The 27074-nt window shown below is 36.5% G+C and overlaps 1 protein-coding gene across 3 annotated transcripts in view; it reads right to left on the reverse strand.

The window, feature by feature from the left end:
• Window positions 1-27074, reverse strand: part of PIK3CB (phosphatidylinositol-4,5-bisphosphate 3-kinase catalytic subunit beta) — a 183012-nt gene that overhangs the window by 102968 nt on the left and 52970 nt on the right. The window contains exons 1-2 of one of the 3 annotated variants that reach the window (XM_027845226.1): window positions 13427-13487; window positions 7550-7663 (exon numbers count right to left, since the gene is read on the reverse strand). The exons of 1 other annotated variant lie outside the window; for it this stretch is intronic. The gene's annotated coding sequence lies outside the window, so the exon portion shown is untranslated. Of the gene's footprint in view, window positions 1-7549; window positions 7664-13426; window positions 13488-27074 lie in introns of those variants that run through there. One more of the 3 variants, XM_027845225.1, reaches the window with a different exon arrangement.

Raw genomic sequence — 27074 nt, forward strand, 5'->3', positions numbered from 1 at the left:
GCTATAGAGGGCCTTCAATGCAAGGTAATGGAGTTTGAAATTTACATGTTGACAATAGCAAACTACTAAAAATTTCTATCAGCAAAGGCAAGACTAAATAGCAGCGAGGAGGATGAATCCAAAGGAAGAGCTTATAGATGGGAAAATCAGGAGATTATGACAGTTAAATTTGGTGGTAAAGGGGCCCTGCCTATACTAGAGCAGTGTCAGTGAGAACAGAGAGGGCCTAAATAACTTAATTACTTCCAATCAAATAGATCCTTACTTAAAAGGAAACAATTCTAACATCATAAAAGTAATGTTTACCTCCCCATATACCTAAAGCATGTTGAAAAGTTTAAGAAAACTAGTAATAATGGAGAGCTAGAACTAACTAAAATACCTTTAGCTGATTATATTCCAATAAACCTCAGCTGACTGAGGCAAAAATGAAAGTGTAAACAAAACTCTTTCATCTTCTATATCAGGCTACCAAATCATCTCAATTCTCTAAAATTTATCTATCTCCTTTCTTCATTCACCTGGTATGAGGAGATGTGATGTGCTCATCTCCTCATCCCTGGATTGTTACAACACTTCATAGCTGATGTCAGTTTTCTGTATTTGCTCTATCCAAATCTATCTTCCAATAACTGCAAAGCTCATCCTACCCACTGCCTAGATCACTACCTGAAATGAGTTGGTCCTGCCTTAGCTCCCACATTTTTTCTCCAGCCAAACCAAGAAGCTTGTACCAGACTGAAGAATGATCATAAAATCAAAATACATGACTTCTCCCATCCCAGGACTACACAAACAAATCACTCCAAAACCCACGGGCAATAAGAAAGGGGACAGACCATTAAAGTATGTATCAACAAAATTCGAGAAGGGATACGCATGCTGTAAGGATCTTTGTACAGAGGCACCATGTGTATATGACTCTCCAGAGAAAGACTCCAGCATGGTCAAAAGGCCGCAAGGTGGGAGAAGTGAAGAAAAATTAATGACAAGCATAATGCCAAACTAGTAACATGTCTTGGGCACTAAGATCAGGACATCAAAGGTGACCAGATCTCTGTGGTGCCTAGCATTCCATTCTGAAGCACCTAAGAGGGAAGGGAAGATTCATAACTCTAACTTTCAAAGATCTAGGAGAAAAGTAGGAGAGTTCCAGGAGATGGGAGTCAAATCCAAGAATCATGATAAAATTAATCAGGGTCAACCAACTCATCCAAAAGGACAGTGGAGAGCAGACTCTGGCTATACTATAAAACACCAAATCAGGAACTGAAGTTGGAGAACTAAGACTAACTAAAATACCTCTAATGGATTACATTCCAGTAAACCTCAGCCGACTGAGGCAAAAATGAAAGTGTAAACAAAACTCTTTCATCTTCTACATCAGTATACAAAATCTTCTCAATTCTCTAAAATGTATCTCCTTTCTTCATTCACCTGGTATGAGGATATGAGATGTGCTCATCTCCTCATCCTTGGATTGTTACAATACTTCATAACTGATCTCAGTTTTGTTACAAGTAGCTCTAGGAAAGGAAGGCAAGTAGAAAGGCATAGTAGTACTATTAGGGCAGAGAACTGCTCAGATGAGCTGAACTGCAGAGTTTTTTGAATTTAAGTAATAAGAAGTTTGCAAATCTAGTGATCTCCAAAAATAAGGAGTAAGGAACTTCACAACAATTATAAGAAAGGACTCCAAGTACATAAGGACTACATAAATACACAGAAAATGTTAAACAAGAAATAAAAAAATTAATTTAAATCGATGGAGCAAAGAATTAGACACCCTGAAAATCAGGATTTTTTAAAAGCTTGGAGAGTATATTTTAAGAAATCATGAATGAAAATGGTTCAAATGTATGAGAACAAGAAGGCAAAATTAAAAAATTAAAAAGGCTCTGAACACACCCTGAAAAGAACTTCTGAGGAGAGGGAGGGAGAAAGCACTGAGAATAGAAACATGTCCCATCCCTCCTCTCAAGACATTCCCTACTTTCATGAAGGAAGACAGGTTGCTGAATGGGATGAGGAGAGGAGCTTGCTGGGGCAGAGGTGACAAAGTCTAGAGCCAGTAGGTAAGTGAACACAGATGGTCTGGGATTCCTGAAATGGTCTTCCTGGGCAGGAAGTCAACAATCAGCAGAGGTACAAAAAAGAAACATTTCTAGGGTGAGAAGGTGAAACTGAGATGGAAAAGTATGGAGTCAGGAGAGAAGTTGCAAGAAAACTGATTCAAGTACCAAGAATCATTTCAAACTATTAATGATCCACATAGTTAGCCATCAACAAAAACCTAGTAGCTTCTCCTATAAAGCAGATTTTTTGTAATACGTATTACAAAAAGTACCACTACAACAAAAATAACTTTGCAGGCAAAGAAGAGTATAATCCCACAAGGTCAAAAGTGGATCTAAAATGTAATAAAGAAATTTCAAGTATTTATGACAAAAAGACCAGAAAGCTAAGTAAAAATTCTGAAATGCAAACATAAGAGTCCCTAGAGAAACCTAGAAAGGTAAATTTATTTGAGTAATTGGAGAGGGATAAATGATCAACCAAATTTCCCTTAAGTACTCTAATGTCTTCCAGTGTAGAAAACAGGAAGAAGGAGATAAAAACAAGTTATTTCTCATAATTGGAGTATGTGAGAAGAAAAGTATACAACCAATGAAGAGTGGAAAGAGTGAAGAAGATAAACTTCACTCTTATCTGAAATGGACAAGTCAAGTCAACAGGCATCATTAAGTATCCACACCTAGTATGTGCAAAGTTGCAGAATATAAAATAAATCCACATATATCAAATAGTTTTTTTATGTAACCAATGAAACCCAGCAGGAAGAATAAAAACAGAAGTTCAATTTAAACGAACTGAAGAAAAGTATAAAATGCTTGGAAGCCTACCTGCCAAGACACACACAGAATTGTATGAAAACAACCACAAACGAAATCTTTACACAAAGACAGACATAAATAAATGGAGAAATATTAATTATTCATAGGTAGATCAAGCTAATATAATAAAAATGACAACAGTACCTAAATTAATTTACTTATTCAGTACCATATAATCAAACTACCAAAGGGTTACTTTTATAGTGAGAAAAACTAATTACAAAATCATCTGGAGGAAAACAAGCTCAACTTTAGGGGTAATTATGACTAATTGCTAAATCATAAGATTTCAGAGGTAATACTTACCTCAGAAATAATCTAGTTGAATCCTTCCTGCCAATTATCAGATAAGGAAACTGTGGCTCTGCTTGGTCCACATTTCCATTCAACTACTCACCCTCAAAAATCTTCCAAATCAACTCTCTTCTATGACAAACTTCCCATTATTTTACCTCTCTCCCTTCCTTCCCCCACTAACAGAATACACATTTTGCCTGAGACACCTGAACACTATCCTTTCTCCCAGTCCATTATTCCCCTCTTCGTTTTACTTGTCTAGATGCATCGGTTAGCCATTTCAACTGTGACCTTGCTAAATAGTCCAGAATCCTTTTCTCTCCCTAGATTTTATGCCACATATGTATTGCTAATCTCCAAATCCGGGTAAATTCAACTGCTGCTTTACCTCTTCTGACCCTCAGACCCAGGTATCCTAAGGAAAGAACCATTTTTTTTAATATAGCAGTTGTTATGCAAAACGTGATGAGCAGCCACATAAAACAAAATTCTGTAACTTAGCAACTTAACAATAGTAACTTAAAAGTCTTACTTACTATGTTCTTTCAGTTATGAATAATGTACTAAAAATCAACATCCATAAATGTTGCTTCATTTACTACTTCCTTTGTCATGTGGCAGTCAAAAGGCTAAGGAAGACACTTGCAGCTATGAAAACTGTGTTAAAAGGGCACACTACACAAGGTTCTTTCACAATCTCTGTCTGAGGCAGACTACATGACCATCTAACCACAGTTATTTTCTGATACAAAGCAGCAGCATGTCATGTTGTCAAAAAACCAAAGACAGGCAGCACTACCACAACATGATCTTTATAAACTTCTCTTGGTAATTGTGTAAATATCCCATACTCTTACAGGAAGAAATCCCTGAGGCAAAAGCTGAACTAGAATTGGAAAACACAGGAGCATTTACAGAAATGAGGACTGAAGTTTTTAAACTACACTGCCCAATTCATACATGTTCATATTACATTAGGAAGCCTCGAAAGCAGAAATGTTTTCCAGCTAAATCATTTCTTTTCCAAGTAAAAACATAAAACAATATCAATGAGACCATTCTCTATTCAGAAATTTCTGTACCCTACCCCGTTAGTCATAGTTTTGAAAGCTTTGTTGTCATTAAGAATTCATTTCAACAATTATATATTTTCCTTATAAACAAGTTTTTGGTGGTTTTTTTTCCCCCGATGTATATGCTCAGAAATACTAAACAATGTGATGACAAGGAATATGTCTTATACATTACTCTTTTGTGTATGGTATTAATACTGGCAGATAACTTTTCCTTGAAATATTTTCCCCCCAGAAACTCTGAAATATTAGCAGTAATATTTTCAATAAGAATGTTGCCAGTTGCCAAAACAAATGCCTGGAGATTCAAGTTTTCTTTTATTAAAAAACCAATCAAAGTACACTTTCCTCCTTAGCCAAACAGAGCTATTTACCACAGGACATCTTTGGCTAGTTAGGTTACATTCAATAATGATATATTTTGCCAAACTATTCCTGAACTCTACAAAAATAAATCAGAACAAAATAAAACATCATAAACAAACAAAAAATAGAAGTGTCTCAATTTCTCTCTTAAGGCTTCTCTCATATTTAACTGATAGACAATAATTCCATACCCTTTCTCAGCAGCGTGGCAAAAGAAAAAAATAAGCACCAAGCTGTTGTTCTTAAAGCATTTTTTGCAGAATTGCATAAGGAAAGACTGATATTATAGCAGCAATGCATATTAGGTATAGTTCATTATTCACAATTATTAGGTATAATATAATTCAAACTACATTGTTTGATAGTAATCCACATAGTTGCTTATGGAATCAGCTTGTGATAAACCTCTATGGTCTGAAGAGTTGGCAATGATGTTTGATATTAACTCATCTCTGCTGTCATTGCAAGAAACTGTTTTTCTTATACGAAAAAAAAAACTGCTAACAGTTCTGTAATATATGGATTCAATCTCTCCCTTCTCTTTTAATAGTGAAAGGAACTGACAGACCATGACTAAAAGTATATGGCTGCTTTGACTTCTTTTTCCTTGAGATTATAGCCTCTGTGATACATGAAACTTGACAGAGAAGTACATTTAGAGAGAAGCATCACAACGTTATCCCTTCCACAACCTACAGCACTATTAAACTACACTTTACAAAAGATATTTTTAACAAACATAATTAAGAATGCTGAACAGGTGGGGGAGAGGGAGATCAAGATCCATGTCTTATACATTTCTGAAATTCTTAACCTCATCACATTGCTTTCTACTTAATAGTTATGTGAACAACTGGAGGGTGCTATCTTGCTCTTTTGGTATCTTCAAGTACAATACTGTTGAGTTATCTTAGTTCTGATAGCTTTATTAGCCCACACAACCCCCCCAATCATAATATAATCCATAATGTATTTTATAACACTCCTTGCACACAAACCAGTATTTCAATATTTGCTGAATAAAAGAATTTTGTCAAGAACTGAAAATATTTTTACTTTATAAATATCTAGTGATTTTTAAAATAGTGTCATTCATCCATTTGACAAATAGTATCTACCATGGGAAGGTACACGAAAGGAGGAAAACAGAAGATGGCTCAGAGAGGAATGTGTGAGGTCCCAGATTCAAATCATGAGCAAGCAATGATGGGAAGGTAACTCTTGTGGTCTCGGAAAGAAAGCCTGTAGGAGAGTGGATAAGGAGGAAGGGTGAAAATGCTTGAAAAGAGTGGGGTGGAGAAGAAAAAAGATCTAACTTTGGAGGTAGGAGAGAGGTTCATTGATTAAAGCTCCTATGATCTGTGAAAGGAGATGGGGACCTTGTGCTAAGTGTGGCCTGGGGGATCTAGTGCTTGAAAAATTCACTTGTCCTACAAGAGGGGAGTTGGAGTGAAAAGAGGAGGAAGGGAAATATGACCAAGTCTGTGATTACAAAGTAAGTAAAAGACTGAACTACTTGCATGGCTGACATGTTGACTCTAATGAGAATACCAAAGGAAGTATACCAAAAAATATTTTAAATGGAGGGTTAATAAATGGAGAAACACCCAGGATGACAACTTCAAATGATAGGCTTGTTTTGATATATAAATTCTGGTATTTGGGGGACATGTGTTTGCAAAATAAAACTGCCCTCATCTAAAGATTAACTGATTCATTTATTCAGAGATGCATTCTTCAGGTAATTCACCTTGTTGGGTTCATTAGAATGTGAATTTTTCTCCAAAATAAATGTCTCTAATATGGAGAAGTTTTATATGATTGCATGTGTGTAACCTATATCAGACTGCCTACCATCTCAAAGAGGAGGGAAAGGAAGGAAGGGGGAAAAGACAGAATTTGGAACTCAAAACTTTTGTAAAAAAAATTTTTTTAAAGGAATGTTAAAGTACCTCCACAAGATCTTAAATTTTCAGGGACACAATCATAGTTCAAGTCTTTACTTTTTCTATCCTGGACTACTGCAAAAGCCTCCTAATCAGTCTCCTTGACTGCCTATCTCCCCCTCTCCAATTTAACATTCTCACAGTTGCCAAATTCTGAATGCACAAATCTGATTATATTACTCCCTTATGCAGGGAGATTCAGCAGCAATCTGCTACCTCTAAGATAAAATACAAATTGCTCTCTCTGGCATTTTGAGCCTTTCACAATTTTTAGACTGATCTCATGTAACTACACCTTAGGCACTCTACATTCCATCCCAAGCAGCTTATTAATACCTAAGTATTATTCCTATTCTATTTAGGTAACATTTTGTCTTATGCCTCCAGGTTCCCAAGCAAAATAATATGCTTGGAAAGCTAACCCTTGACCCCTCTTGGAACCTCCAACTCCTTCAAGGATAAGCTCAAGGGCTGTCTTCTACATGACGCCCTTCCTGATCACTTCATTGTTAGTATGGATGGCAATGGTAGCTGCAGGAAACTACTTTATGTTTATTTTGTATATATCGTGTTTTTACTTGTCAGTTCACCTGTTTGTTCCTAGTAGAATGTAAGTTACTTGTGGGCAGGGAATATCTCATTTTGTCTTTCTATTTCCAGAACCCAAGAGAGAAGGCACTGATAAATGCTCATGTAACTGAATCAATAATTTAAAAGGTAGCATCAATAATAAATATAAAGAGCTAAAATATTTATTCTAAGAGGTTAAAATAGTTATTTAGTGCAATATGGCCTGTTGTCCAAGTACTACCTAGTGTATCAACATGTCTCTAACTGAAAAGTAAAGATATCAATTTTTTAAAAGATGAAAACAACTAGAAATAACCAATATTTGTCCTTTTCACCTATTCCAAGTGTTGATGGGGGGGACAACAAAATAATAAACTAAAGGATAAAAAAATTAGGTACTTACTGAAGAAGGATAGCCCCCATTTCAGCTTTTTAGGATCATAGGCAAATTTTATTTTAAACATTAAAATAAAATTCTGTGCTTTTACTGATGGCTTCCTCAGATTTTGAAGATGATCTACAATAAAGAAAAATTTCAAATGTTAATAATCCAAAATGGAATCTATAATAAACTGAAATTTTTGCTGTTTATGGTACAGCAATTTTAACTGTTTTTTCAACTATATTTAAGAAATGGAAACTGCTTAACTATATGTACAACCAATTAACCTCATACTTCAATTTCCTCAACTCTAAAACCAATAGATAAGGAAACTGCTATCACATAGGAAAATATTTCGTGTACTTAAAAGTTTCCTTTCTCACATTTTTGTTCTTTTCTTTACAGTAATCCTGGGGAGGAGGGAAGGGGTAGAGAAAAAAAAGAAACCATGGTCAAAAATGGGGGGAGGGGCGCAGCGGAATTTCATTACAGAAAATGTTTTCCTTGGTGCTTCTTAGTATTTGTTATAAGGATGTTCTGTTTTAAGCAACAACAAATAAGGAAACTATTTTTATTATGTTGTTGTTTAGTTGTTTCAGTCATATCTAACTCTTTATGACCCTATTTGGGGTTTCCTTGGCAAAGATATTGGAATGATTTGCCATTTCTTTCTCCAGCTCACTTTACAGGTGAGGAAATGGAAGCAAACAAGGTTTAAGTGACTTGCCCAGGGTCATATAGCTAGGAAGCATCTGAGGCCAGATTTGAGTTCTGGTTTTCCTGACTCCAGGCCCCACCATCTATTCACTGTGCCACCTTGCTGCCCATCTGTTTACTGTAAAGCAGGCTAATTCTGCCTCTTCCAACCATGCATTCAATATTTTCCTTCAACATATTACGGTTCCATGATTTTATCAGTGTAAGCTCTTGCTTGGCCAAGTCGGATCACAATTCTCTGTACCTTACTTACTAGATAAACTTCATAAGTTGTTGGGAACAAAAAAAAAATTAATCCACCTTCATTCAACCAGTCTGGTAACGATTCTTTCTACACCTTGCTAGGTTGCACTGCCAAAAGCTGAGACACACTCTATCACCAGTCCCAGTTTCAAATCCTGTTTTGCTTAATAGGACTCCACTCCCCCTGAAAAAGCAACACTGCCATTTACTAATGAATAAAACTGCCATGAAACTAGCAATACAATTAGACTTGGCAGTTAGGTGGCACAGTGGAGAGTAAGCCGGACCTGGAATCAGAAAGATTTGTGTTCAAATCCAGCCCGAGACGCTTCCTAGCTGTATGACCCTGGGCAGGTCACTTAATTTCTGCTTCCCTCGGTTTCCTCAACTATAAAATGGGAATGATAAGAGCACCTATCTCTTAGAGTTGTTGTGATGATAAAATGAGATGATATTTGTACAGAGCTTTGCAAACCTTAAAGCACTATATAAATGCTAGCTATTATTATTAAAATAGTTTTATAGGTAAGCCTATCAAATTATTAGAAAATTATATCATAAGCATTTTTTCTAGTCAAAACTAGCAGATTACTTAGATGATAGCATGACTAATTCATTTTGGTATTTTGGTCTTATGGAGTACAAAATCTTAGCCAACATGGGCACAAACCACAATGACTAAAGGAAGAAGACTAGCTATTATAGTCTGGGCATTATAGCTGGAATAATACTAGAGACAACAATTCAAATTTAGGGAAATGCCCCTAAGAGACCATGAGTAATGCTTGAGTATTTATATAATAGAAATCACAGAATTTGAAACTTGGAAGGGACCTCAACAACCATCTAGTCCAATCCCTACCCGAAAGAAATCAGCAATACCTATTAGGATCCTAACTGGTCTCTCACCATCCTATGAACTACTACCTAAGTAATTTTCCTTAAGCACAGATCTGACCATGTGACTCCCCTACTCAACCAACTCCAGTAGCTTTCTATTTCCTCTTGAATGAAATATAAACTATTATATAACCAGAGCCAATTTATCTTTCCAGATTTATTGGACATTGTTATTTCTCCCTAACTGTGTAATCTAGTCAAACTGGCTTTCTTCTCTGCTGCATACACATCTCACACCCACATGCCTCCTTACCTACAACCTTTCTTACCTTCAGTTTGGAGAGAAAAAAAATTAGGTTCTGGTAGAAATCCAAGATTTTAAAAAGTATATGGGAAGGGGGGGCATATTTTTCTTATTAAGAAGAATTAGTTATACTCATTTTCTACAAAGATGTTAAGAATTTAGAAAGGGAAAGGAAATATAGAAGGGAGAGAAAAGATGAAAAATTGAAAATATTAGAACAGGAGGTTTAAGCTGTTGGTATCTTCATCTTTGCTATTTATTATGTTGGTGACTTAGAATTTTTTTTTCCTTTTTTAAAATGAACTTTTACTGGAAAAAATAAGGTGAATGGGTTATGAAAGATTTTCTCCAAGTTCCCTTCAAATTATAAATTACGGTGATTCTATGTGTTAACAGAGTAGGACAAATTCACGATCCTTCACCTAAGTACAGGGTGTTCCAAAAGTCTTAGTGCAACTTTAAGCTTTAGTGGCTTAAAACTGCACTAAGATTTCTGGGATACCTTTTGTTTCTCAGATAATGACAAAAGATAGCTAAGGAAAGAGAGGTCTATCCTATGTGGTATTAACTTCAAATGATTTGCTATCTCCATTCTATGAATTCCTATGAGCATTCTCTGTCTATAACACTAATATTGGCCATTATTCCTATACCTCAAGAGAGGCATCATGGGTTTTTGCATGAAAGAGCTGGACTAAAACAACCAAGAAGATGTGATATGTAATCCCAGATAAGTCACTTAACACTTCAGTCCTCTAAGTAATTCTGTTAGAACATTAAGAGGCAGAAAAGTCGCTGGGGATTTTCCTCACTTGAGAGTTCTCTATATACCAATGAAATTACAAATCCTATCCCTATCCTTATTTAAGTTTTAAATTCTTTTGTCTTGTGTCCCCACAGGAAGATTATAAATTACTGTTGCAATAAGATCACCAAAATGTCTTCCCTTATACCCCAGGTTAACAGTGAGGAACACAAAGAAATAGAAAATGATAATGCTGGATAACTATTCATAGGCAAATCTGATAAAATACAAAACTCAATTATTTAGCACTTGTCTACTGAATCATCTATTCATTTGAGCTGTTAATTACTGGCTCCATCCCCTCTGCTGGAACAGATATGTTTACCACCCTGATACTGAATAGTTACTAAAAAAGGTCTTATTTTGTTAGCTTATAGAATAGAATGTTTCAAATTATACTGAATCTAAGTCCTATACTATTCTGAGAAAAGAGCCTCTGAGAAGTTTCCAGATATTATTAGTATAGTGGATAAGAATGCTATATTTGAAGTCAGGAAGAAATGGATTTGAATCTTGCCATAGACATTAGATAGGGGGAAATTACTTAATCTCTCTCAGCCTCAGTTTCTTTATCCGTAAAATGAGGAAACTTGTAGCACAACTTATAGAGTTGTCAAGATCAAAAGATACCATATGTAGAACTTTGCTCAAGATGTCACAGTGGAAGCAAAAAAGCCCTGTTCTCCAACAACTATTCCATCATGGATTTAAAAAAAAAAAAAGCCCCATTACACTGAGTCAATTTTGCCAGACTAGGTCCAAACAAAGAGATAGCCAGAAGGGGTTCAGAGAGAAAAGCCTGGCCCAGAAGTGCAGCTCACGGACTAGCTAGTGTACAGGGACAAACTAGGAAAGCCTAGAAACTGAAGCTATGAACCAAGGGCAGGGAGATGGGAGACTAGAAAAGGGGCAAACTGAAAATAACCTGGAACTTACAACTGTGTTGCTCTGATACTATACCAAATGCTTGTTGATTGATCTCCAACAAGGGCTCAGAAGGCTTCAGGGGCTTAGATCAGGAAGGCAATGACCAGGGCATTCTCCTAGATCAGACTATCCAAGCCTATCTAGGCTGGAGACTACCAACCCAGCCTACTAGCTCCTAGTAGTTTCTGAGATCCTCAAAGAACAAATCCCACATTGCCTAGATTCCAGGTAATAAAGATCAGAAAGCCCTACCAATCCTTCCAGAAGTGCACAGAGTCTGGCCCCAATACAAAGTCTTAACTCGGGAAGTAAGGCTGGAAAAATGAGTAAATACAAGAAAACTCTGCTGATACATATTATGAAGTTAGGAATGTGCAAGAAACAAACCCAAAAGAGAATTCACACAGACACACACGCACAGAATTATGTCAATTGAAGCAAAAAAAACTCAACCCCAATAACAATAAAGCCTTCAACAAGGTACAATGCTCACTAATGCAAAAAACCCTAAGTATAGGCTTAGAAGAACATTTTTAAATGTAATAAAAAAGTATTTAAAACCAAAAGAAACCACAACATGCAATGAGGATACACTAGAAGCTTTCCCAATAAATACAGGAACAAAGCAAAGGTGCCCATTCCCCCCATTATTATTTCATATCATTTTGGAAATGCTAGCAATAAAACAAGAGAAAGAAGCAAAATGCAAAAAGTTAAACAAAGGATAAATATGATTGGTATTTTCTGCTTAACAACTGTATGAAAGAATGCTCCAAATCATTAGAAATAATAGAAATGAAAATCAAACAACCCTGAGGTTTACTCTACACTCAGCAAACTAGCAAAGATAACAAAAGATGAAGGATATTGGAAAGGTTAAGGGAAGATAAGCACATTAACAATTTGCTTGTTTGTACAGCTGTGATTGTACAAATCAGTACAATTATTCTGAAAAGCAATTTAGAATTAAGCAAATAAAGTGACTAAAATGTCCATATCCTTTGACCTAGACATTCCACTATTAGGTTTATTTATAACCCAAGGAGGCCACTGATAATCAGAAGTCCCCATATGCTCCAAAATATTTGTAGTGTATTCCTTGTGACAGTTAAGAATTGTAAACTAACTATATGCTCAATGATTGGAGAACAGATGACTTGTGGCATACGAATATAATTTAATATTATTTATGCTATAAGAAATGATAAACATGATGAAGAGAAAGAAGCATGAAAAGATTTAGAAGAATTGATAAAGCGATGTCAGCTGAAGTAAGAAAACAATGTATACAATGACTAAAGTTTTGTAAATGTAAAACAGAGCCAAGCAAATATGCACAATGACTACAACAATGTAAACTGAAAGAACAAAAGAATTAAGAATTGATGTTACAAAATTACAAAGAACAAGAATGACTCTAAAGAAAGGATATAAGAAGACAACCCTACCCCATTTCTTTACAAAGATGGGAGGTCCACAGGTGTGGTACATTGCACATATTTTAAGATGTTTTGAATGAATTGATCAATTTTGTTGATTTCTTTCTTTTAAGAAATTTTTTTAACATGGACTGGCTCTCCAGGATCAGGGAAGGGAAGCAACATAAGTGAAAATTTTGCAGAGATACAGATATGTGTGTGTATAGAATGACAGATAGATAGTTTTTTTTAACATACAGAATAACTCTACATTACTGAGTGACAAGCAAAGCCTTGAAAAAAATCAAAGGTCTCCCACAAACTACTAGAATTCCTTTGAGAAATGAGGCAAGAGATTTAAAATGATCATATAAATGAAATAAAAGCAACAAACGAGATTCTTAAGCTTTTCTGTGTGTCATGGTCCCTTTGTCAGTCAGGTGAAAAATGTTTTTAAGTTCATCAAATAAAACATATAGATAGCAAAGGAAATCAATTATATTCAAATATAGTTTCTTAAAGTTCAGACACTCCGCCCCCCAGCCACCTAGATTAAGAAGCTTTACTCTAGAAGAACAAAAATGAAAATGAAACAGCTGGAGGAAAGAATGGGAAAGAGAATAAAAAACTTACATAAAACTTACTCAAGTAACAAACCTCCTGAAATTTAGATTGGACCAGGCAGAGAGCAATGATTCCATGAGTCAAGAAATATTTTCTAAAAAATTGAAAACCTAAAAAAAAAAGTTATAATATGTAAAATATAATCTTATCAAAAACAGGCGACCTAGAAAACACATCGAGAAGTAATCTGAGATTAAATATATAAGTGCTTTGCAAACCTTAAATTATTATGTAAATGTTAGCTATTTTTACTATTATTATTTAATTGGCTCATGTCTGCTACCTGATAAACCTGAATCCAAGACTATGCTATCTTCATTAATAGTCCTATTATTAAATAAGAATAATTATTATTAAAAGTCATATTAGTACCATTTTTACTATTATATACCATTTCTGCCCCCATTTACTTCCATAATACCCTCAAGTCACAGGCTTTGAAAAGTTGATAGGAATTTAACTGGATTACTGGCAAATATTAACCAGAGTTGAAATATTTTCACACTACTTCCACTTTGAGATTTCATTTGATACATTTCAAAATAACTGTGGATAACAGTGTGAGAATGTTACTTAGTTTCAGTTCCTTTTTCTTAAAATAGGATCAGGAATACTCATCTCATAAATGGTCAAAGGATATGAACAGGCAGATCTCAAATGAAGAAATTAAAGCCATCTATAGTCATATGAAAAAATGCTCTAAATCACTATTGATTAGAGAAATGCAAATCAAAACAACTCTGAGGTACCACATCACACCCATCAGATTGGCCAACATGACAAAACAGGTATAAGATGTGGGAAAATTGGAACACTAATGCATTGTTGGTGGAGTTGTGAAATGATCCAATCATTTTGGAAAGCAATTTGGAACTATGCCCAAAGGGCTATAAAAATGCACATACCCTTTGACCCAGCAAAAGCACTTCTAGGGCTATATCCCAAAGAGATTATACAAATGGGAAAAGGACCCACTTGTACAAAAATATTTATAGCAGCTCTTTTTGTGGTAGCCAAGAATTGGAAATTGAGGGGATACCCATCAATTGGGGAATGGCTGAACAAGTTGTGGTATATGAATGTAATGGAATACTATCGTGCTGTAAGAAATGATGAGCAGACAGACTTTAGAAAAATCTGGAAAGACTTGTATGGATTGTTGTTGAGTGAAGTGAGCAAAACTAGGAGAATGTTATACAAAGTAACAGCCACGTTGTGTAATGACTAACATTGATAGACTTAGCCCTTCTCAGCAATGCAAGGATCTAAGACATCTCCAAAGGTCTCATGATGGAAAATGCTATCCACATCCAAAGAAAGAACTATGGAGTTTGAATGCAGATCGAAGCATATTATTTGCTATTTTTTTCTTCTGTTTTGTTTTCTCTTAGTATGCTTAATAGGAAGGTATATGTAAAGCCTGTATCAGATTGCGTACTGTCTTGGAGAGAGAGGAAGGGGGAGAAAAATTTAAACTCAAAAGCTTATGGGGGCAGCTAGGTGGTGCAGTGGATATAGTACCAGCCCTGAAGTCAGGAGGACCTCAGTTCAAATCCAGCCTCAGACCAAACACTTGACATGTACTAGCTGTGTGACCTTGGGTAAGTCACTTAACCCTGATTGCCTCACAAAAAAAAAAGCTTATGGAAGTAAGGGGGCAGCTAGGTGGCACAGTGGATAGAGCACTGGCCCTGAAGTCAGGAGGACCTGAGTTCAAATGCAGTCTCAGACCAAACACTTGACACTTACTAGGTGTGTGACCCTGGGCAAGTCACTTAACCCCAATTGCCTAAAAATTTAAAATAAATTTTTTTTACAGCTTATAGAAGCGATTGTTGATAAATCAAAATAAATTAATAAAAAAAATTTAAAAAAAATACTCATCTCAGAATAAGTACTGGTTAGAAAGCTAACAATACTTCATATCAATGAGAAAACCAGCTTAACCATGCAAAAAGCTACATTACTCACCAAATATACCTCTACAAATTTAACCAGACTATCTTCCCTTCACCTAATGGGACACAAAAAGGAAAGAGATTGAGACCTTGCTAGTCTTTAGCTACTGCAATGAATTAATCAGACAGCACAGGTATAGGAGGAAAAGAGTAGCCTATCCTGGGGATCTGTGTTTCTGAGCATCTGGAAGAGAACCAATAGCATCAGGAAAATGATATCTTGACTTGCAAGTGAATTGGATTTAAGTAAGGCAGCCCTGAAAAACCATCAGCCTCACTCCTCCAGACTCACTGGGTCCAGTGGCCAGGCATAGGTCAGAACAACTGGCAATGGCCCCAGATGCAGTGGGAGACCTTGGCCTTTTTAAGCTAAGGTCTTTCTGCAGGTGTCAGTTTGTCTGAGGTAATTACTACTCAGTAATTAAAGGCTAGATAAGAAGCAAAAAATGGCCTAGTTTGCCTTTACAAAAGATTCAATCTGGGAGGGGAAGACATAGAACAGGAACAATTGCTATTTACACTCACTTCAGCCATGAGAACCCAAACAAAGGGCAAATGAGGGTTGGGTGGGGACTTATTATTGGCCAATCAGTGAGAGCCATAGTCAAATAACTCCATTTGAATCCCAATGGGCTCTATCAAAGCCTGGTTTTCCAGAGCTATATTTCAAGAAATCATAAATAAAAACCACATGAGACAAAAGAGTTTATCATCTCAATTTTTTAAAAAAAATGATAGAATAGGGACAGCTAAGTGGTGCAGTGAATAAAGAGAGCCCTGGCTCTGGAGTCAGGAGGACCTGAGTTCAAATCCGGCCTCGGACACTTGATACTAGCTGTGTGACCCTGGGCAAGTCACTTAACCCCAACTACCTCACCAAAACAACAAGAAGATAAAATTATCTAAAATAAATAATAAAATAAAATAGTTTAAAAACACAAGTGGTGCTATGAGTTTGAAAGGGATGGTCTAAGTCTCTGGGGGATATAGGGATTCATTGGAATGTTGGAATGTTGCTTCTATAGCAATCAAAATTTAGTTCGTTTAGAGTTTAGATAGAACTATTTTGAGTGCTTTAAAAGTTTTATCTTTTTTGGGGGGGTTCTAGAAGTCCTTTGAATCTTCTGAATTTTATGTGGGATGAAATAAAGGATGCCCTCTACTTCCCACCCTCCCCCAAGAGACAGACTGATGAGTGATAATGGGCTTATTATCAAGAAAGAATTGTGTACTAGAAGTGATGTAAAAAAGATAATCAGAGATGAATGATCACATAGTGAGAGGAAAAGGTAAAAGACAGCCTATGTGCTTCACTGCTATCTGTGGAATGTTAACAGGAGCATTCCCATGGCACTCTGTATGGACCCCCTATAGAGGATTTATAGAGGGACACAGGCAAGAGTCACACATGATGAGAAGAGGCAGACAGTATGCAATTTCTATTTGGGGGGAATACTCACTATCTGTGATCTATCACAGATCCAAAGTACTAAAACATATTGGATTTTGCAAAGAAATAGCTTAAATGGTATTTTAAGTTTAAAAAAATTGCAGCACACTACATCGGGGTCCCCAAACACTCCAGGGCTTAGAGATGCATTACTCTACTAAAATAACAGAAATAGTCAACTCTAGATTTCCCTATCCAACCTAGGAATCTACAACAGGACCTGGTAGTACTGAAGAGATACTGAGATAGACAAAGGTAAAAAGCTAAGTGTAAAAGGTAGAAAGCCTTAGGGCAGTGCCAGCACTCCCTAAGCTCCACAGAACCCAAGTTCAACAAAGTTGGAGTTCCCAGGCTACAGGAGGGCCATTCTGAGATGTTCTAGGCAGATCTAGAACTGCATTCTCTAAACAAGCTGCTTCCCTCACCATTCCCCAAAGCCCAACTCAGGAGCCAGCGGCCTCAGGACATTTGAGATATCCAACGGCAATACTCTTCAAAACACAGCCTGAACCCATGCCTAGCTAAGCAGAGTGCAGCCTGAGTGTACTTCAGGAAGGATCCAGAATCGGTACAAGCAGGCCATGCTGTGAGACCCTAGCCTAGAACAAAAACCAAGGCCCAGCAGTCCCTGAAGTTCACAATGGGAACCCAACATAGGGGAAGCCCCTGAGCCTAACAAATGGGGGTGAGGTGAGATGTGTTGAGGAAGGTTACAGGGTCTGCTGCACTTGTCTTTTTGAGTTGCTACATTTTCCAGAAACACTGGACCCAGAGCATACAGGCGTCTCTGCATGTGTCAAGGATGAACCCCTTCCTCTCCACCCCAGTTGATGTAATTTGTTTGCATCCCAAACTGGACTCCCTGTGTGGCCTTGGGAGTTAAGACAGGCACCAGTCAGTCTACACTAGACTGGGAAATTGTTTATGCAGCTGGGACCCTTACAGATAAGAAGGCCCTCCTATCTTCATAGTCTAGCAATTCCCAAGGGAAAAGAATACAGTTTCTGCCTTGGCCTTGTTCCTCCCCTTCAGGAGGGGTTTTGTCCTTTTCCTACGTTTACTGCACCTCTCCCCTCCCACACCTCCCCCTTTTAGGTGGAGATTTCTGGTATCTCCTTCTTCCTTTGCCCTGCTATTATAAAAATGCAAACTTCTGTATGGATTGTGAACTCTTTGAGTTCCACATGCATGTTCATTAATCTAGTTTTCACGTAAGTTTTGTGAAGCTGTGATTGCCTGTTGACAGATGGGAATGGAGAGAGGTGTGAAAGGAAGGAATCTTAGTAATGGCTCCAGTAGGGAGAACTTGTGGAGCCCTGTAATAAAAGGGAGCTCCTAAGTCAGAGCCCAGGACTGAAGCAGATCACTCCCTCAAAGGAAGGGCCTAATCTAGCCCAATTATACTCAGGAACAGTTAGATCTTCCTTGCACCATTCATTTGAGGATCTGGACTCAAGCCAAGATCCTTCTGTGAACAAATCAAGGAAAACTTTAAACACCATGAGGAAACACCTTGATTTGAGAAATACCTAGAGGCTAAATTTGAAAGAGGATTACAAACTCAAAACAAATTCAGGTAAAACCTGAGAGGAAAAAAAAAGTCCTTTAATAATACCTAGAAGAAATGAAATAAGAGATATAGAATAGAAAGGCTAGGAAGGAAAGAATGGGGAGGAATACTTATGCATTAGAAAAAGACTGTGAAAAACCTCATGCATAAAGTGAATGTTCTGAAAATTGGAATGGTCCAAACAGAAAACAAAGACTCAACAAGAGATGAGAAATATCAAAACCAAACCCCCAAAACTGCAAATTGCTGTTCCTCATACAACATGTTCCATTTCCCAATTCCAAGCTTTTTCACTGGCTATCCCCCATGCTTGGAATTCTCTTCCTCCTATTCTCTCTGCCTTCTGGCTTCTCTGGTTTCCTTCCCAAAATCCTGCATTCTACAAGAAAGCAAGGACTATCTTTGACCTTTCTTTGTATCTCCAGGGCTTAACACCATAGTTGGCACATAGCTGGTGATTAATATAAGTTTAATGATTGGCTGGGAGGCAGAGGTAATATACTATGAGGCTGTAAAGACAGATTGGTGCAAGGCTGTGAGGACTTTAAAAACAAGGAAAAGAGGTTTACTTTTTTGTTTGTTTTTTGTTTTTTTGATGAGGCAATTGGGGTTAAGTGACTTGCCCAGAGTCACACAGCTAGTGAATGTTATGTGTCTGAGGCTGGATTTGAACTCAGGTCCTCCTGACTCCAAGGCTGGTGCTCTATCCAAACCCCTGGTTTGTTTGTTTTTTTCTAGAGGCAGCAGGAAGCCTCTGGAGTATGTTGAGTAGGAGAGTGCAATGTATCTGATACGAGCTTAAAGAAAATCACATTAGATGCAGTGTGGAAGATATACTGAAACGAGGAAGAGTCCTGAAGCTATTCTTCTAATGTGCGACCACCCCCCTTTTTTAAATGTTTGTTACAAGGAAAGGTAGGGGAGGGAAAGGGGATATCTTCAGAAATGTATAAGATATAAAAAAAGACATCAATGTTTAAAAGACACCAATGGCAAAAACTTACCACTAGTTCAAATGAAACTAATTTAAAATTATCACCTGTCTCTTTTTAGAATAAAATAGTATCTATTAGTGCCTGCTATGAATATTTTAGACTATTAATAATTATGACTGAGAAGAGGTGTTGACGAGAAAATGCCAGAAGGTACTCATAATAAATTCAAATGCAGTGTTAAAAATCTTTGTTAAAAAATCAAGATTTTACTTTAATTATTTTAAAAAGTTCATTGTGATCAGGAATCCAAGAATGATTCAACACCAAAACTATAGGCTATTGTAATAAATCATATTAATAATCAAACTTACATGAATATATTAAGATACAGAATGCCTTAAGTCAAAAAACAGAAATCATTTACAATAAAAACACCTAAAAAGATAAGGGATTTTTCCTTAAAAATAATAAAAATATCTAAAATCAAGAAGTAGCATTCATTTTTAATGACAAAATACTAGGAGATTTTCCAATAAGAAGAGGGTAAAGCAAGGGGGCTACAATCTCAGGTATCATTAGAGATAGTGTAAAATTCAAGCAATAAGAAAAAGAAATTAAAGGGATAAGCACAGACAAATAGGTAAGAAGCAAAATTATCTCTATTTTCTGACAATTTAATGATTTACTCAAGTTTACAGAATTAATACTAAATCAAACTACTAAAGTGTTATTTTATAGGATTATTTTGCTGGATCACATAAACAAGATGGAGGCCTAGACAGTTCCTCTTATCCCCCAAACCTCTCAAACACCTACAATTCAGAAATTATTCTCCAAGTAACTATTTTGTGATCTCTCCAGAATTATCAATGATCTCTTAATAGCAAACCTAATGGCCTATTCTCTTACATTCAACTTCGGTGTCACCTTCTATTCCTAACTCACACTCACTCCACATATCCAATGGGCTGCAAGTCCTGCCAATTCTACCTTCACAGCATCTTACATGTATACCCTACACTCCATTCTCACAGCCACAATCACCCAGGTAGGCCTTCATCACTTCCTGCCTTCATATTTCATGCCATAGCTTTCTGGACAGTCTCCATGCCTCGAGTCTCTCCCCACTGCAGTCCACTGCCCACACAAGCAGCTAAAATGATCTTCCTAAAACACAGTTCTGACCATGCTACCAGCTCCCCCACCCCCACCTCACTAAGTCCAGTCACTTCCTAATATCTTCAGAATCAAATACAAAATCTATTGTTTGGATTTTAAAATCCTTCACAACCTGGCCCCTTTCTACCTTTCTAGCCTGCTTACACTTTACTCCCTCTTTGTGTTCTTTGATCAAGCTACACTGATCTTTTTATTATTTCTGGCACAGGACACTATCTCCTAACTCTGAGCTCTGAGATTCACTTCCATTGAAACCGAATAATTATTTGCATGTTGTCTTGCCAATTAGAATGTGAACTTGAGAACAAGCACCTTGTTTTGTGTTGTTTTGTTTTTTTGCTTTACTTTATATCCTCAGCCTGTAATGCAGAGTCTGGTTTATAATAAGCACTCAATAAATAAATGCTGGCTGACTAATGCAGTACTGAGCAGCATCAAGAGCTATTCACCTGAATGCTTCAAGAGAAAGCTAATGGTTACTGTTGTAGAAAGGATTCTTAAATAGCTAAGATGAAATTTCCTGTTCTTGGCAACTTTAGGATTCTGTGAAGAAAGCTGTTTTTATTTCTGTTGTTCTGCTATCAAAGTAATAATTACCTTCTCAACTCAAATACCTACAAACTTCAAAGCAAAAGCAAAAACCCTAATTTATTAAGAGTTACTACTTTTGCTTTGAAAGGACTGTTCTTTTAAGGTGTACTAAGCATTTCTTCCCTTCCTTATTCAATTACTCTGGATGCCATGATAATTCCTCTCTGATAAAGTCATTCAGACAAGGAATGAATTCTAATCGATTATCCTTTATCAATATTCTACTTTTAAAAAAAGAATTGGCTGTTCTGAAGCATTTATATTAAGAAATCTCACATGGACTGAAATGACTACTAGTATTTTCTTTTTTTAAATATAGTATTCTATTTTTTCCCAATTATATGTAAAGATAATTTTTAACATTCTTTAAAAAATGGAATTCTAAATTTTCTCCCTTCCTCTCCTTACCCCTCCCTAAGATGGTAAGCAATTTCATATAGGTTATATGTGTGCAACCATGTAAAACATATTTCTATATTAGTCATGTTGTGAAAGAAAAAAATAGAGCAAAAGAAAAAAAAACATAAAAAAAAGAAAATTAAAAATAGTATGCTTTGATCTGTATTGAGATTCCATCAGTTCTTTCTCTGGATATGGATTGCATTTTTCATCATGAGTCCTTTGGAATTGTCTTAGATCACTGTATTGCTGAGAAGAACTAAGTCATTCAAGTTGATCATCGTACAATATTGCTGTTAAGGTGACTACTAGTATTGCCAAAAAAAAAAAAAATAGAAATTATTTATAAAAGCCTGGCCTTGGTTTTATACATATTTAGTTTTCAAGTTTTAAATACAGGTAAAATAAAACTGCAGCTAGCATATTAGATAAACATTTTAAAATTAAATGTAGGGGCAGAAATAATGGATGAAATTTAGGAAAAAATAAGTAGCCCTAAACTTTCTAGTTGGGAATTCTCCAACTTCTTCTGCTACTTAATCCTAAGTAGCAATATTTAAAACCTTTGGAGAATAAAATACAACAATTATGATTGTCATGTGTCTAAATGATAGAAAATTACTCCCAGCTCTACTCCTCACTTTCTGGATGTCCAAGCTCCTCCACAACAGCCTTCTTACTGGGACTTGCTCCCACCTTGTGGTCCTCTCTTCTGAATGGTGAATCCCATTTTCACCAGATGCCTAGACCACATTCGTTTCATTCCAAGCTCCAGTCCTGAGTCAGTGGACTTTTCCTATCTACTGCTCAAAAGCGGTGATCCACCAGAATCCCCCACCTCACCTCCTTTTCTATCTACTTCTTATGTGCAGTCTTCCCCAATTAGAATGTGAGCTCCTTGGCAGCTAGGTGAAACAATAGATAGTGCAGCGCCTGGAGTCAGGAAGATCATCTTCCTGAGTTCAAATCTGGCCTCAGACACTTACTAACTGTGCGATTTTAAGCAAGTCACTTAACCCTGTCTGTCTCCGTTTCCTCATCTGTAAAATGAGCTGGAGAGTCACTCCAGTATTTTAGCGAAGAAAACCCCAAATGGAGTCACAAAATGTCAGACACAACTGAAAAACAACTGAACAACATACCTCAGTACCTGGTACACAGTGAGTACTTAATAAATGCTTTATTTCTTTATCTCAGATATGTAGACTAAAATACCACTCTAATGGCAAAAAGTGAAGAGCCTCTTGATGAAAGTGAAAGAGAAGAGTATAAAAGCTAGCTTAAAGCTTAACAGCAAAAAACTAGGGTTTTGGCAACTGGTCCCATCACTTCCTGGCAAGTAGAGGGAGAAGAAAGAGAAGTAGTGTCAGATTTTATATTCTTGGGCTCAAAGATCATTGCAGACAGCAACTGCAGCCATGAAATTTAAGACACTTGCTCCTTGGAAGGAAATTATGGCAAATCTGTACAGCAAACTAAAAAGCAGGGACATTCCCTTGCAAATAAAGGTTCATAAAGTCAAAGTTATGGTTTTTCCAGTAGCAATGTATGGCTAGGAGAATTGGACTATAAAGAAGGCTGAGCACCAGACAATCAACATTTTCAAACTGGTAATGGAGAAGACTTTTGAGAGGCCCTTTGACAGCAAGGACACCAAATCAGTCAACATTTAAGAAATTAATTCTGGCTATTCACTGGCAAGCCAAATACTGAAGCTGTAGCTGAAACCCTTTGGCCACATGATGAGAAGACAGGACTCATTGGAAAAGATCCTGATGTTGGGAAAGATTGAAGGCAAAAGGAAAAGGAGATGGCAGACCTTGAGATGGATAGATAGTGTCATGGAAACAAAGAACCTGAACTCAGACAGATTTCAAAAGATAGTGGAGGACTGAAGGGCTTGGCCTGCTGTGGTCCATGGAGTCACAAAGAGTCAGACACGACTGAATAATTGAATGACAAAAATCTTCCTATCTACTTGAGCAGTAATGGAACTCCCTCTTTTCTAAATTTCTAAAGTATGGCTTACAATGCAGTACTATTTTAATTAAGCATTTGTAGTATTTGTTATTATTTCAAGTGTGTTAGTTGTTTCTTCAGGGAGATTATAAACTTCTTCAACCATATTTTTAACCTCTCCTAAACCCAGTAAAATTCAACCTAAGAAAATGAAAGGAAAAATATAAGCAACACTTCAGTCATAGTATGCTTAAACAATCTACTACAAAGATATTTAAATAATGAATTTAAATTCCTGAATGTTGGAAAGATAATTTATATTCACAAACTGCTACTTTACTAGCAGATGAGATTTTAGTATGAGAAAAATACAAAAGAAACATACTTGCAATCATTTGTTTTGATTTGAAATCATCTTCATATAGCTTATATATATACACATATACACACACACACATATATATATACACATACATATACACACACGCCAAAAAAAATTGTTTGCAACAGCACAATAAATGGAAAGTGTAAAACAAGTAGCCTAAAGATCTTCATAATATTGAGCTTAAGTGCCAAATTTACGTTGTCCCTACTCCCCCACCCAAGTCATCCCTACCTTCCTACAGTCAATTCTCATAATATGCTGCTACAAGTTCTAATTTCTGTCTTAACCTGTTTTTAAAATTCTAAGTCAATAAATCAAATAATCTGATGTAAAGAATTTATCTGAGAAAAAGTATCATGAGTATACCAGGCTTGGTATTCATCTAAAAAATAGTTTATTATTTTTTTCCAATTAACAAGCATTTTTTTTTTTGGCAAGGCAATTGGGGTTAAGTGACTTGCCCAGGATCACACAGCTAATAAATATCAAGTGTCTTAAGCTGGATTTGAACTCAGGTTGTCCTGACTCCAGGACCAGACTTCTATCTACTGCACCACCTAGCTGCCCCATGAGCATTTTTTAAAAAAAATTAATCAATCCATCACACTACTTCATCCACCCACTCCCATCCACATCAAGAAAAAAAAATTTTTAGTAGAAAAATAAAGACCTCAATACATAGCTGAACAGTCTGGCAAAAGAGATTTTCTCATTATTGCTTTTTACTTGTGTGAGTCAAGATACATGATTATATTTTAACCCTAGATATTTTAGGGCACAAGAGTTATGATTAGCATTAAAGACAACTCTCAGTTGTAAAAACTCAAAGCTGAGGAGGGAATATGAATCTAAGACAGAAAAATAAAGATTAAGTGAAATTTATCTTACAGTTAATGTTAACAAATTGAATCCCATTTAAATTGGGTTTAAGTACTTGGATTGGCAGGACTTTCTCAGAGGTTACCTGGTCCAATGGAGGCTCAAAAAGGTTAAGTGAAGGGGCAGCTGGGTGGCACAGTGGAGCCTGGCCCTGGAGTCTGGAGGACCTGAGTTCAAATGTTTCCTCAGACACTTATTAGCCAGCTGTGTGACCCTGGGCACATCAATTAACCCCCATTGCTTCCAAAATTAAAAAAAAACGTTTTTTTTTTAAAAGCTAAATGACTTTTTATGTCCAGGATGTAAACTATTAACACGACAAAAAAATGCTACCCACAGCTGAAAAATCTCAACTGGAACCAGAAGCCAGAAATACAAAGATGAAGTGAAATCTAAATAAATTAAACTATATGATCAAGCTTAATTTTCTCTCATTTCATTGTAAGCTCTTTAAGAGCTGTAATTATGTAATCACAGTACTGGAAACGAACTTATTTTAGTACAATCCACTCACTGGGATTCAGCGACTTGCTGAAGGTCTTTAAGGTTGGAGGAGAGTCTTATTCATTTCTATCTCCCAGGGAATACAACTGTTTAATATTTGCTGTTTGCTTGTAAAGATGGCCTTAAAAACCAAGGATTAAGAACGAAAACAGTAACTGAAAGTTATTTACAAAGGAAATAAAACTATACAGAGACAAGTGAATAAAAACTAACAAATCATAGATTTGAATGCTTACTTGAAGGTCTATGGGAACCAAGGGGCACATGTTAACATTTCTTGAATGATGTAGTTTCAGTCATTTATTTTTAAACTGATCTGGGTTGGCAGAACAATGTATGTTACTACCCATAAAAGGGGGATCTGACACTCAGAAGCGTCTGTAAATTTTTCAAAAGTTTCCAAGATTTTTATGAACAATGAAGAATAAAATAACACAGACTCATTTCATCTTATACCTGTAACTGAATAGGATAGGAATAAACAGTCCATTAAATAATAACATTTAACTGTAATACAGATTTCAGGCCTGGGCTACTTCAAAGTCAGTCAACAAAAATTTACTAAGCGTCCACTGTATGCTGGGCACTTCACTAAACACTGGAGATATAAAGAAAAACTTAAAAAAAAAAAAAGGTCCTTGTCCTCAAGGTGTCCCCAATCTAACTCCAACTTTAGGATTTCCTGGACTCCTTCAAGTTTAGCTCTTGTTCTACCTCCTTTGGGAGATGTCACTCTTCCCACCCTGGCTTCCCTGGATAGGGGCTGGGAGCAAGAAAAGGAAGAGAAGGGGGAAGCATAGTTTCCAGAATAAGGAAGTAATAGTATCACTGTACTTTGCCCTCATCAGACCTCATGTTGTATTATGCTTAGTTGTGAGTGTCATGGTTAAGAGAGGATACTGATAAGCTAGAAGAGTTATCAGAGAAAGGCAACCAGAATAAGGAAGGGTGAGTCCATGTCATATAAGATCATTTAAAGAGACTGGGTGTGTTTGGCTTGAAGCAGACTCAAGGGGGGCATGAAATGTGTCTTGTAGTATCTGAAGGATGCTATGTTAAGGATACTATGTGCAGAAATGATTAGACTCATTCTGTTTGGCCTTGGGGGCAGAAGCAGGAGCAATGTGTTGAAGCTGAAAAGAAATAAATTTAGGCTTGACATCAGGAAAAACTTCCTAAAAATTAGAACAGTCCATAAATATAATGGGCTGTTCCAAAAGCGATGGATTCTCCCTCTTTGGATGTTTTCAAGAAGAGGCTAGATAGTCATCTGTCAGGTTAGTAATAGTAGATAATGATTAAATATACAGCTTGCACTGGAAGATGGTCACTAGGGTCCCTTCCAACTCTCAAATTCTATGACTTCGTGGGTCTATGATACATTCTATTTGGAGAGACAACATACAGACATCTAAATAAGGGGACAGGGCCTGGACATGGTATTTTGTGGGGGGAGCATGAGCAGCTGGGGGGGGAAGTGTCAGGAAAGGCCTCATGTAAGAGGTAACATTTGTTCTGAGTATTGAAGGATGTTGAGACTTCTAAAACTAAGAATTATAGAGGAAATACATACTAGACATGAGGATCGTTTTGTGCAAAGTAAAAGAGACTAGAGTGTCATATGTGGACAAACAGCAAGAAGACCAGTTTGGACCATACCATGCATAAAGGGGAATAATGTATAGTAAGCTTGGAAAGATAGGATTGGACCAGGTTGAAAAGGACCTTAAATGCAAAACAGGAAAGTTTTTATTTGATCCTAGAGGTAACAGAGACTCTGTGGAGTTTACTCAGTAGGGTAATGGCATGTTAAGATCTGTGCTTTAGAAACAGTACTTTTGCAGTTGTGTAAAGAATAG

The sequence above is a fragment of the Vombatus ursinus genome, unplaced genomic scaffold, assembly GCF_900497805.2.
Source record: "Vombatus ursinus unplaced genomic scaffold, bare-nosed wombat genome assembly UNPS02014959.1, whole genome shotgun sequence".
Classification (NCBI taxonomy): domain Eukaryota; kingdom Metazoa; phylum Chordata; class Mammalia; order Diprotodontia; family Vombatidae; genus Vombatus; species Vombatus ursinus.